We start from the raw sequence: 13,054 nt of genomic DNA on the forward strand, positions 1-13,054 counted from the left end.
AGTCCGCCTGCCGATGCAGGGGACATGGGTTCGTGCCCTGGTCCGGGAAGATCCCACATACCACGGAGCGGCTGGGCCCGTGAGCCATGGCCGCTGAGCCTGGGCGTCCGGAGCCTGTGCTCCGCAACGGGAGAGGCCACAACAGTGAGAGGCCCGCGTACAGCAAGGAAAACAAAAACAAAACAAAACAAAACAAATAAAGTAGAAAGGAAGTTGAAAATTGATTCAGAAAACATCCATTTCAGGAAATTAATAAATGAATAATAAAACTGAAGAAGGCAGATGGAAAAATATAAGATCAGATGAATGAAATACAAAAATAAAGTAGATCCCACACACACCCACAAAACAGAAATTAAAGAAACAAACAAAACAAACAAAAAAAGATCATCCATAGTATAAACAAAGATTTTTTCAAAAATGTGTTCCAAATTCTTTCAGGAAAATATCCTCCAAGAACTATTCCTGACTTAAGCCAACATAGCACACAGGATTTCTTTCCACTACAAGGAAAGTGAAATCTTGGATATAGCATGATGAAATACGGTAACATGATTAAGTTTTATTTATTCACCTCCTGTTCCCTATGGCACCCTCCACTCCCTTCTCTACCCCGTAAGCTACCATTCTAATTTGTTTGATGTGTTTTCTTTTGGGTGTGTTCTTGTGCAAAATGTGCACTTGTGTATATTTTCAATTCATATAAATAATATTGTGTCATAAAATTCATTCTGGTGTTTATTTCCTTCATTCAGGAGTATATTTTTAAGATTCACCCATCCAGGCTTCCCTGGTGGCACAGTGGTTGAGAGTCTGCCTGCCGATGCAGGGGACGCGGGTTCATGCCCCAGTCTGGGAAAATCCCACATGCCGTGGAGCGGCTGGGCCCGTGAGCCATGGCTGCTGAGCCTGCACGTCCGGAGCCTGTGCTCCGCAGCGGGAGAGGCCACAACAGCGAGAGGCCCACGTACCGCAGAAAAACAAACAAACAAAAAAAACATTCACCCCTCTATCTAATTTGTTTCTTAGAGTTCCATTTTCTGCACCCATATTTTACCTGTACTCTTCCAACTGCCATGCCAATGATAATAAAATAAACATCTTCTTACATTTGTTTATAGACGTATCTGAGAATTTCTTTGGAACACATACCCGAGTGAAATTATTTCATAGCAAATATGTATACTTTAATAATATAGCCAGATTGACTTCCTGAACGGCTACACCAGTCCAGATTACCAAAGAGTTGCACGTCAGGTTTTTATGCAACCACTTACCTTCATTTGGACGACTCATCACCGTTTTGCTAGTGTATTAAATGTATAGTAGTATCTTGTTTTAGTTAAATTTCTCTGATTTCTAATAAGTTTGATCTTTTTTTCAAATGCTTGGTAGCTTCATCTATAAGTGTCTACTTACAACTTTTGCCCCATTTTCTAATGTGGATGCTATCTTTTTCTTCCTCATTTCTATTACATATTCTGATTATTAATACCTTTTCAGTTTTACCAATTACAAGTATCCTTTCCTAATTGGGCACGTGTTTCTAAAATTTTTCTATTGTGTTCTTCATGGAATAGAAATCTTTAATTATAAGATAATAAACCAATAATTTCTTAATATCTGTGCTTCTGAAACTCCTCAGGTGAAAAAATATATTTCTACCTTTTAAAAATTAACTTTCTAGACTTATCTTTCACATGTAGGTCCTTTAAATATTTTGGAGTCTATTTATGTACATTTTATTACAGGGGATCCACTTTTATTTTTCTCCAAGAGAAGTTCTTAAAAATAGTGATATTCATGGCTTGAAGATTCAATATTACAAAGATATCAGTAATCCTCAAAATGATCTATAGGCTCAATCAAACCCCAATAAAAACATCAGCATTTTTTCCCTTGGAAATTGATGAGATGTTTACAAATATTATGTGGGAAAGCAAAGAGCTACAAGAAGAGCTGGGGGCTTCCCTGGTGGCGCAGTGGTTGAGAATCTGCCTGCTAATGCAGGGGACACGGGTTTGAGCCCTGGTCTGGGAAGATCCCACATGCCACGGAGCAACTAGGCCCGTGAGCCACGTACTGAGCCTGCGCGTCTGGAGCCTGTGCTCCCCAACAAGAGGCCGTGATAGTGAGGCCCACGCACCACGATGAGGAGTGGCCCCCGCTTGCCACAACTAAAGAAAGCCCTCGCACAGAAACGAAGACCCAACACAGCAAAAATAAGTAAATAAACTCCTACCCCCAACATCTAAAAAAACATAAAAATAAAAAATAAAAGAAGAGCTGGGACAATCTGAAAGAAGAATGAAAAGAAAGATATTAGTCACATTAAACCTTACTATAAATCTACAATATAAGATAGTCTGGTGTTTGCTCAAGGATAGACAAGATAATAGACATCAAAATCCATGTTGAAACAGACATTATAACAACGTGTAAAAAGAAAACACTGCAGGGAGTTCCCTGGTGGTCTAGTGGTAAGGATTTGGCGCTTTCACTGTGGTGACCCTGGTTCAATCCCTGGTCAGGGAACTGAGATCCTGCAAGCCACGCAGCACGGCCAAAAGAAAAAAGAAAGAAAAGAAAACACTGCAGCAGAGAGGGGAAAGAACTCTTGTTAATACAGTTGATCCTTGAACTAGGGTTCAAGGGGGTTAGGGGTGCCAACCCTCTGCTAAGTTGAAAATCCAAGTATAACTTATAGCCAGTCCTCTGTACGTACATGGTTTCTCCATAATCGGCAATTCTGCATCTGAGGATTGAACCAACCTTGGATCGTGTAGTAGTGCAGTATTTACTATTCAAAAAAATCCTCGTATAAGTGCACTTGTGTAGTTTAAACCCATGTTGTCCAAGGGTCAACTATTGGTTCTCAGTCAGCTGGATATCCATATGGGAAAAATATTAATCATTACTGCATAGGATATAAAAATATAAATTCCAGAAGATCTGCAGACGTAAATTTGAAAAGTAAACAATGATGCTTTAGGAAAGAAACGTAAGATAACAGCCTTTTTGCCTTGGAGTAGGAAGAATTTCTTAAGACCAAAAAAATCACCAACTGTGAAAGAAAAAATTGAAAAATTGGACTATTTCAAAGTTAAGAAACACCGTAAACCCAAACGCAGCACTCCTGGGCCAAAAGTGAGAGAGATTTTAAAAACATCTATGGAATAAAAGACTCAGATGCATCCCTCATGCCCATGCATTCTTCAAGGGTCAACTGTATCTACCAAAGTTGAACATATACCCTATAACCCTTTGGTTCCACCCATAGAAATATCCCTCAAACAAGTGCACAAGGCACATTCTAGATTGCTCACATCACCACTAACTGTGATAGCCAAGAATGGGGAAGTACCCAATACCCACCAATAATGGGATTAATAAATAGATTTTGATATGTTTACACACTGCAATAATATCCACCAATGAAAATGAATCAACGGTATCCACTCCCATCAATATGGATAAATGTCATGGATATACTGTGGAGCAAATGAAGCCAACACAAAATAGCACCTATTACATGACTCCATTTATATCAAGTACAAAATAGGCTAAGTGAATCTACACCATTACAAATTAGTGGCTACCATATGGAAAGGAAGGTTACTAGAAAGAGCCAAAAAGGGATGCTTCTAGGGTTTGGGGTTTGTCCTGGTCCTCCAAGAACTAGACGGCAAAGTGCTGAGAAAGACTTTAATGAACAAATATTTCATTAGGGGAAACATCGGAGAGAAAATGGCAGGGAGCTCTGGAAGGCTGGCAGAACTATCAGCGCATAGTGCAAGTCTGACCCTGAGTGAAGATTTGGAAGAAAGATTTGGTAAATCATCCGAGACTGCCTTGTCATCTACGTAAAATCCTTCAAGGCTGTCAGAGTCCTTGAAAAAAGGTCACTGGACAGAGGAATCCTGGTCTCCAAGAAATGGCCTGCCTTAGGATCCCTGCTGTGCTGACTAGGAGCAATCAGGGGCAAGGCCGGCCTCCAGGCAAACGTGGTGATGGATTTAAGAGCAGCAGCTGGGACCTTTGGCCAGTTATGCTCCCTGTGGTCATAACTGTGAAACAGGAGACTCTCAACGTGGATGCTTCCTTGTGATAAGATCTGGCTGTTTATTTCTGTCAGAAATAATCCTGAAGCAACGTTGCGTCCTTCTCAGTATATCATACCCCAGAGATCTAAAACGTTCGTTTGTTCTGTTATTGATAATGTTCACCTCTTGGCTAAGGTAGTGTTCACCAAATTTATACCTACTGTATTTCTTGTTGTGATCAATACTTTGTGGAGAGATATTTGGGGTTTTGTAGCATCCTGCTCCTTGTAAACTTTCAACCAGTAGTTTTATAATTCATTGATTACTCTTGCCAGAACCTATCATTACTATGATGGTTGTAAATAATGATTTTTACATTACGTCATTCCTTCTATATGTTTATGGTTTGGCATTCTATTATGAGAGCCCTTCCTTCCCTCCCTTCCTCTTTTTTTTATTCATATTCTGTATGATAATTATTTATTTTAGGGTCAAATTGCTCAGATTTACCCAGTGTGAGTCTCTTCAAGCTGGATCTTTTTACACGTCCCACCACTCTTTCCTACTTTCTGGCACAGTAAATTTTCTCCAGGATCATTCTACACTTTCCTTGCTCCAGCCCTGAAATAGAAACGTGGATATACATGCTTATATACATCACATACACGTGTGTGTTTGTATATCCTCTCACTTCCATATCTACTTCTGTAAATACCTAGCACGTGCACTCACTCCCTCTCTCTCTCTACAGATGGGTGGACGGATGGATGGATGGGTAGACAGATCTGTATAAATAACTTATGGTCAGACTTCCATATCCGTGGTTCCTCTGTATCTGCAATTCTGCAACCATGGGTTCAACCAACCACAGATCATGTAGTACTGTAGTAATTACTATTAAAAAAAAAAAACCCTGCATATAAGTGGACCTGCCCAGTTCAAACCCATATTGTTCAAGGGTCAACTGTAACTTGCTAAATAAAGCCCTTTAACCAACTATATTAAAAATACCACCATTGGTCTGCGTATGGAATGCCATCCAAACCTGCTTTGTCCTTACTGGTGCCACATCCAGAGGGTCCTCTGCTATTATGCTCAGTTCTCTCCTCATGTGCATCTTTTCAACAAGAGAAACTTTTTTTTTTAAACCTCCACAATGTAGGTATATCCACTTTTGTTTCTAGCTCCAGGATTTTCCCTCTCCCTATAATGGATCTGTAGTTAAAGCACAGCATAAATAATAAAGCTTCAACTGTTGAAACTCATGAATTTTTCTGTGTATGCAAAATAATCTGAGAACTGTTTTGTTTTTGAAATTGGCTTCCAGAGTTCATACCATAATTTTGATCTTATATGCCTTATGACAATATAGAACAATCATATGAGGTCTTAACTGCAAGGGATAATTATTTAATACTTTTTCAAATTCTATTAAAATAATTTCCTGCTTTGGCAATACCCACTATTCAATGAAAAAAATATAACATGAAGTTATAAAATGGAAAAATATCACAAAGTGCTCCTTGCCTAGGAAAACCACTCTGGAAGAGTATCCCTTTACACATGATCTTATGCATGTACACATACATGTGTGCACATGCACACATACACAAACACTAACAAAGATTTATGGTTGATTATACTATGAAGGCTACAATCTGTGACCTCTCAAAGCCCATATTGTGTATCTCCTGCGATTATGATATGTCATATATTTTTAAAATAAACTTTTTATTTAATTTATTTATTTTGGGCTGCATTGGGTCTTCGTTGCTGCGTGCGGGCTTTCTCTAGTTGCAGTGAGTGTGGGCTACTCTTCGTTGCGGCGCGCGGGCTTCTCATTGCAGTGGCTTCTCTTGTTGCGGAGCACAGGCTCTAAGCACGTAGGCTTCAGTTGTTGTGGCACACAGCCTCAGTAGTTGTGGCACACGGGCTTAGTTGCTCCACAGCATGTGGGATCTTCCTGGACCAGGGCTCGAACCCGTGTCCCCTGCATTGGCAGGCGAATTCTTAGCCACTGTACCACCAGGGAAGTCCCTGTCATCATTTCACCGGCTTCAGATTAATATAGGAATCTATCAAAACTCAAATTCTTACAGCTGTACACTAATTTCCATTAAAAAATTTAGTGACATCATTGATGTGGTGTTCATCTTTTTGGTATTTTAATCTCACAATCAATAACTTCCAATTATATGATTTCTAAATCAAAGAGATCTAATATATTCTGATATATATACTCCTTTCCTGAAACCATGCTTTACTGCAACCAATAGGGAAAAGCACATAAATGTCAGTCTTGTCTCAATAATACACTGGATAATTTTATCAGATTCCTACAAGTTTTCTGGGTATTTGCCTCATGGATGTGGGGGAAGAATATGGCATAGCCCCTACCTGAGAACTTTAGAAGAAATGCTACAATAATTAGAAGGCAAACATTTCAAAGTCTGGATGAAAATGCAGAGAATTAGAAATCAGTAAGTTCAAGGTCAACTAAAAATTTTTTTTTCTAGGGACAAACAATTTTTGTGACACTTTCAAAGTGTTACAGTAAACCCTGCCTTAATATTGACAGACAAAAAATCAATTGTATACTATGCAGTTACTGTTGTTGCAAAGTTAATCATGTTTTTTCACTCTGTACCATCAGAAAAAAAAAATCACAAGGTAGTTCAATTTCTACTGAACACAGTCCTTGGAAAACTAGACGGGGTCTCAAATAACCACCCAACTTGAGAACAGAGGCTGCGGGAGGCAAGGAGCCAGTTGCGATAGGCTAATAGCATATTAATATTGAAGATTGGGGGGCTTCCCTTCCCTGGTGGCGTAGTGGTTAAGAATCTGCCTGCCAATGCAGGGGACACGGGTTTGAGCCCTGGTCCAGGAAGATCCCACATGCTGCACAGCAGCTCAGCCGCGTGCCACAACTACTGAAGCCTGCACACCTAGAGCCCGTGCTCCACAAAGAGAAGCCACTGCAATGAGAAGCCCACACACTGCAATGAAAAGTAGCCCCCACTCACTGCAACTAGAGAAAGCCTGCGTGCAGCAATAAAGACCCAAGGCAGCCAAAAATAAATTAAAAAAATATATATTGCAGATTGGTTTTCTGCAGTGGTTTTCAGTATTTCAACAAAAGTTCATGTCCTGAATTAATTTTATTTTGCAGGTTTCCCCATCTGGATACAACTTTCATATATTATACATTTCCCCCTTTTGGTTTATTTAAAACACAAGTACTGAGCACACCTAAAAGCACTAGTCAATGATAAGGTTGTGTACATTCAGCAGCCAAGTCCCTGCCCTCATGGAGCGCACATTCTCATGGACATCAATTTTGACTAGCTCATCCTTACACTTTTGTTAAAGCCCAGACCAAACTCTTTTCCTTTCTAAGTGCTATCTCCTAAGTGACATCTGATAAATGTCAAAGTTCTGAATGCAGCCCTTACTGCACCACTCAGAAGGGATCTCTGCTGTGTGCTCTGCTGAACACTAGGATCTGTTTAGCTACTGCTTCAACACCAACTAAGTTAAAATACTTTCTCTCCTATGAGACCTGACGCTTGCAAGAATTCACGTTGCACGTGAGTTTTTTGAAAACAACATTTTGTAGAACTTCTATCCTCTGACAGTTCCTTGATGTTCTTACCACTCTCGCTGCTTTCATAAAATGTGTCCCCAGTATGCATTTTGTGATGACTTATAAGATTGGAGCGCCAACTGAAGCTCTTACCACAGGTCTCACACTTGTAAGCCTTCTCCCCTGTGTGCACTCTTTGATGAGACTGTAGCTGTGAAGGCCGACTGAAGACCTTACTGCATCTGTCACATCTGTACGGCTTCTCTCCAGTGTGGACGCTTTGATGAAGCTGAAGACTTGAGGCCTGAATGAAGTGCTTCCCACACTCCCCACACTTATATGGTTTCTCTCCTGTGTGGACCCTCTGATGCATGTCGAGGTTCAGGCTCCACTTGAAGCCCTTCCCACACTCCTCACATTTGTATGGCTTTTCTCCAGTGTGGACTTTTTGATGGGCTTGAAGGTGTGAACTCCGACCAAAGCTCTTCCCACACTCTTCACATTTGAATGGTTTTTCTCTGCTGTGGACTCTCTCATGGGCCAGAAGATTTGAGGCCTGCCTGAAGACTTTCCCACACTCCTCACAATTATACGGTTTCTCTCCGGTGTGGATTCTGCAATGAATTTTAAGATCTGCTCTACGACTGAATCCCTTCCCACACTCTTCACATTTGTATGGTTTCTCACCGGTATGGATCAGCTGGTGGATCTGAAGTCGTGAACTCTGATTGAAGCCCTGCCCACACTCCTCACACTTGTAAGGTTTCTCTACACTGTGGGCCTTCTGATGGATTTGAAGATATGAACTCTGACGGAAGCCCTTCCCACATACCTCACATTTATAGGGCTTCTCCCCTGTGTGGACAACCAGATGAACTTGATAATGGGAGTTCCTCCTGAAGCTCTTCCCACACTCCTTACAGTTGTATGGTTTCTCTCCTGTATGGACTCTTTGATGTGCCTGAAGGTTTGAACTCAGAGTAAAGCCTTTACCACACACATTACGTATGTATGATTTCTCTCCAGTGTGGACTCCCTGATGGGCCTGAAGACTTGAAGGCCGACTAAAGCCTTTCCCACATTCCTCACATTTGTAGGGTTTTTCTCCTGTGTGGACCCTCTGATGAATGTATAGATTTGAGCTACAAATGAAGCCCTTCCCACACTCCTCACATTTGTACGGTTTCTCTCCCGTATGGACTCTCTGATGGGACTGAAGGTGTGAATTCCGACTGAAGCTCTTATCACATGTGTCACATTTGAATGCTTTCTCCCCAGTGTGGACTCTCTGATGGTCCTGAAGGTGAGAGGCCTGACTGAAGGCCCTCCCACACTCCTCACAATTATAAGGTTTCTTTCCCGTGTGGACTTTACAATGAATAGTTAAGTGCTGACCTACGACTGAAGCCTTTCCCACATTCCCCACATTTGAATGGTTTCTCTACAGTGTGGACTTTCTGAGGAGTCTGCAGCTGGGAGCTCTGACTGAACTCCTTGCCACACTCATCACACTCACTGTGTTCTCCTCCCACGTGAACTCTCTGATGAATATGAAGAACCGAGCTGTAATGGAAGCCTTTTCCACACTCACTGCACGTATGAGACTTCTCTTTTGAGTGTAATTGCTGGTGAAGATCAAAGGTGGAGAGATCGGTGAAGGTTTCTTTACATTCATTACACTGGTAAGGTTTTTGTCCCGTGTGAATCATAGTATTCTGATCCAGTGTTGAAACCCTCGTGCTATCTTTTCTATAATCACTGTAGCCGTAAGGTTTTTGACCCTTGTGTACTCCATGAGCATCAAGGTGATGTGAAATCCAACTGATGGTGTCAACATCCTCTTTACACTGACACAGTTTATTTTTCATGGAAATTTGCTGGTGTCTATTCTGATAATTCTGTGACTCAGCCAATGAAGTTTTCCTCCAAGAATCCTGGGCTCTCAAAGTTGCAAACCTTGGATTTCCAGGACTACTGGGATCACCTGCTTTATCATTTAATATACGGTTCTCATCTTCAGAAATTTGAATAGAGTCCTGCCCCAATCTGGCAGGGGGAATCACCTTGTTTGTGGAACTGACAACTATTTATCATGGAGTCTTGGCATCTGGTTAAGTCATTTGCAATTTGTTGCCAGATTTGCCAGCAGGAAAGCTCTTCACGTGATCCTCTGTCTTGAACGGCCCTCAACTCACTTTGATTGTTTTCTTCTAGAGGGACAGAGAATTCAGAGATGTGGACACGTGAAAGCTTTGTTCAAAGATTCAAGATTTTACACTTAAGACACAGTATGGGACTTTAATGAACCTCAGGATGGTTCAGCTTATCTTTCGCACGACAAATGAAGTTCTCTGGTTTATATACTAACAGAAACCAAGAGATGGTCTGTTAAACTCCCAAATACTTAGCATTAATGAAACCCATTTAAAACCAAATGACTACTCTGACATACTATTTCAATCATCCTTCAAAAATTACATGTCATTCCTACCATAACACAGTATCAATAAAGACAAGCATTTTGCTGTGCTCACAGCTTTAACAGTGCCTAGCAGTTAGTCAGGGCTCAAGAAATGCATGCACAGGTGAACTCAGTTTGATTTCTAGGATTCTCTACAATTCTGAATCCCAGGTTAAGTTTGAACCAAGTCAGAGAAGCGAAACAGCTTTTACAAGTCAGGTATCAGATACAGGAAAAGGACTGGAAAGTACAGTTTGGCTTAAGTTGAAAGGCTGCACCCGAGGCGGCAGCACACCAAGGGGGTTATTGCTGAGGAGGATATGAAAGGGGCTAAAAACCGGGACTGCCCCGGTGGCACAGTGGTTAATAATCTGCCTGCCAGTGCAGGGGACACAGGTTCGAGCCCTGGTCCGGGAAGATCCCACATGCCGCAGAGCAACTAAGCCCGTGAGCCACAACTACTGAGCCCACGTGCCACAACTACTGAAGCCCGCGTTCCTAGAGACCGTGCTCTGAAACAAGAGAAGCCACTGCACTGAGAAGCCTGCGCACCACAACGAAGAGCTGCTCCCACTCACCACAACGAGAGAAAAGCCCATATGCAGCAACCAAGACCCAATGCAACCAACAATTAATTAATTTTAAAAAAGGGTCGGCCTCCCTGATGGCGCAGTGTTTGAGAGTCCGCCTGCCGATGCAGGGGATGCGGGTTCGTGCCCCGGTCTGGGAGGATCCCATATGCCGCGGAGCGGCTGGGCCCGTGAGCCATGGCCGCTGAGCCTGCGCGTCCGGAGCCTGTGCTCCGCAACGGGAGAGGCCACAACAGTGAGAGGCCCGCGTACGGGGAAAAAAAAAAAAAAGGGTCTAAGAATCAGTGGGGTTAAAAAAAAGCATGAAGACCTATGCACTGGATCCTTCTCAGGCATTTGTGCTGCCTAATATGTTCCTCCACTCCCCCTGCCAAGCAGGAGTCAAAATGTAGAGGCTAGGGAAGAATGCTGTCTCTTTAAAAACAGCATGGAAAATTTTTGGACACAGATACATTGGTCTTTAACAAGAATGAGTTCCAAAGTGAAGAATGGTCTTTATGAGTGAGCTGGGAATAAATTCCATAGCCTGTGATAAGTATTGAGAAGAAACAGACTAGAAGCTATTAAAGAATGATCAAAGCACTCAAGGTGACATTATCTAAAATGCCTTCTACAAGATACATACAAATGCACACACACACACACACAAAATGTTTGTACAGCTAACAAAGATCAATTTCTTATTAGTGAGGTGGGCTTTGGAGGAGGCAAATGGGACGCAGCGGGGCAAATCTTTTAAGGGAAAGGCTAACTCACCAGCTGGCTGTTTTCTGAGACCTGTTCTCCCCTGGTATAAGGGATAAGGAAATAGAAATTTCTTTCCTTCTATGGGAGGGTTACCTAAGAAGTAGACATAAGAATCCTCATTCAAAACAGTATTTCCTCCCCAAATGAATTTGCTCTGCTACTGAGAGCTCAAGGAAAGTCACAGGGAAAGCATTTTACTCAGTTTGGTTATAATTACAGGTTCTGTACATATTTTTTGTGCAAGTTGATGAGGGCCAACTTGTACAGAAAGGCAAACACACACATACACACATCATGGGCACCTGAGAAGTTAGAATTAGGCTAGGAATTCATTTGAAGACAAAAAAACATTTAGCAATATCCCTTATTCACTCGGATTTGTTCACCGCCTACTAGCTATTTTCATGGAAGGCTAATTTCTCTATCCATTAACTCATTCGTTTATTCAAGAAATATTTAAGAGTTCCTGTCATGTACCAAGACTATGCTAAGCACTGAGGCTAGTGAGCAATAAACATATAACAGACCGAATTCCTCCTGCACTCCTGGATTACCCTCCAGTGGAAGAAAGAGAGGTGAGAAACAGGTGAACAAAATGTACATGAGTGAAACGCTTAGAGACAAAACAAGGCAGGGCAGAGAGAGTAAGAAAGAGAGGACTGTATTTTCCATAGGGTGGTCAGAGGACAGCCACCTCCTCATCTTTAAGGCGACTGACTGAAAGAAGTAGAGGCCTAAAAGATTACAGGTGAAAGAGTATTCCAGGCAGAGAGAAGGACCAGGAAAAGGCTCTGTGGCAGAAGCATCCTTTGCAGGTCTGGAAAAGATAGGGTAAGAGGGAGGAGAGGTGGTGTATTCAGGGAGGTGGTGGAGAACGAACAGCAGCCCACAGAAGGCTCTAGAAGCCACTTTAAGTGGTTTTTATTCTAAGTAAAAGAAGCCACAAGAGAATTCTGAAACAAGAACATAACCTGACTTAAAGTTACAAAAGATCACTTTGCCACCTAAAGAACAAACTGTGGGAGGAGAAGGGTGGCAACAGGTGACCAGTACAAAGACTATGCAATAATCCTGGAAAGAGATTTCCAACTGGGACCAGGTGATGGACAGCACAGGGCTGGTGAGAAGCAAAACAGATAGAGAGCTAACCACAGGAACTCACGGCTGCTTGGTTCTCACCTAAATTTCTATCTGGGTTGCTGAATTCATCAACCAAAGCCTCTCTTCTCTTTCTGTATGTTTTGTATCTCGTTTGAAGAATGAGAACATGCAAAGTCACAAGTTAACATGAACGGGCTAGAGCGAAAGTTTACTAGAAATTTGAGTTCCAACTGCATAGTCAAGGTATTGAAAGCTGTGTTTTTCAAACTTTGTATCACGACCCACTGAAGAAACAGCATTTATTTCACAACCTAGATACACAGGTAGAAAAGTATACATTACTAAAACGAAGCTTGAATGACCTATATCTAACCAATGTCTCTTTTCATGAAATCTGTTCCCACTGGCTCTCACACCACTCATGCCATCGCCCAGAGTTTCTGCTGCAATGTGTTGTACTCTTCCTAAGAAACTCTGATATTTTCTATACTATTTTATTTCATTAAAAAGTCACACGTAGGGCTCA

The 13,054-nt window shown here is 41.7% G+C and overlaps 1 protein-coding gene across 1 annotated transcript in view; it reads left to right on the plus strand.

The window, feature by feature from the left end:
* Positions 1–13,054, plus strand: part of LOC309816151 (protein FAM170A-like) — a gene marked incomplete at both ends in the record, with an annotated part of 167,239 nt that overhangs the window by 57,762 nt on the left and 96,423 nt on the right. The gene's annotated exons all lie outside the window — the stretch shown is intronic.

The sequence above is a fragment of the Mesoplodon mirus genome (genome assembly GCF_964341445.2).
Source record: "Mesoplodon mirus genome assembly, contig: SUPER_14_unloc_3, whole genome shotgun sequence".
Taxonomy (NCBI): Eukaryota; Metazoa; Chordata; class Mammalia; order Artiodactyla; family Ziphiidae; genus Mesoplodon; species Mesoplodon mirus.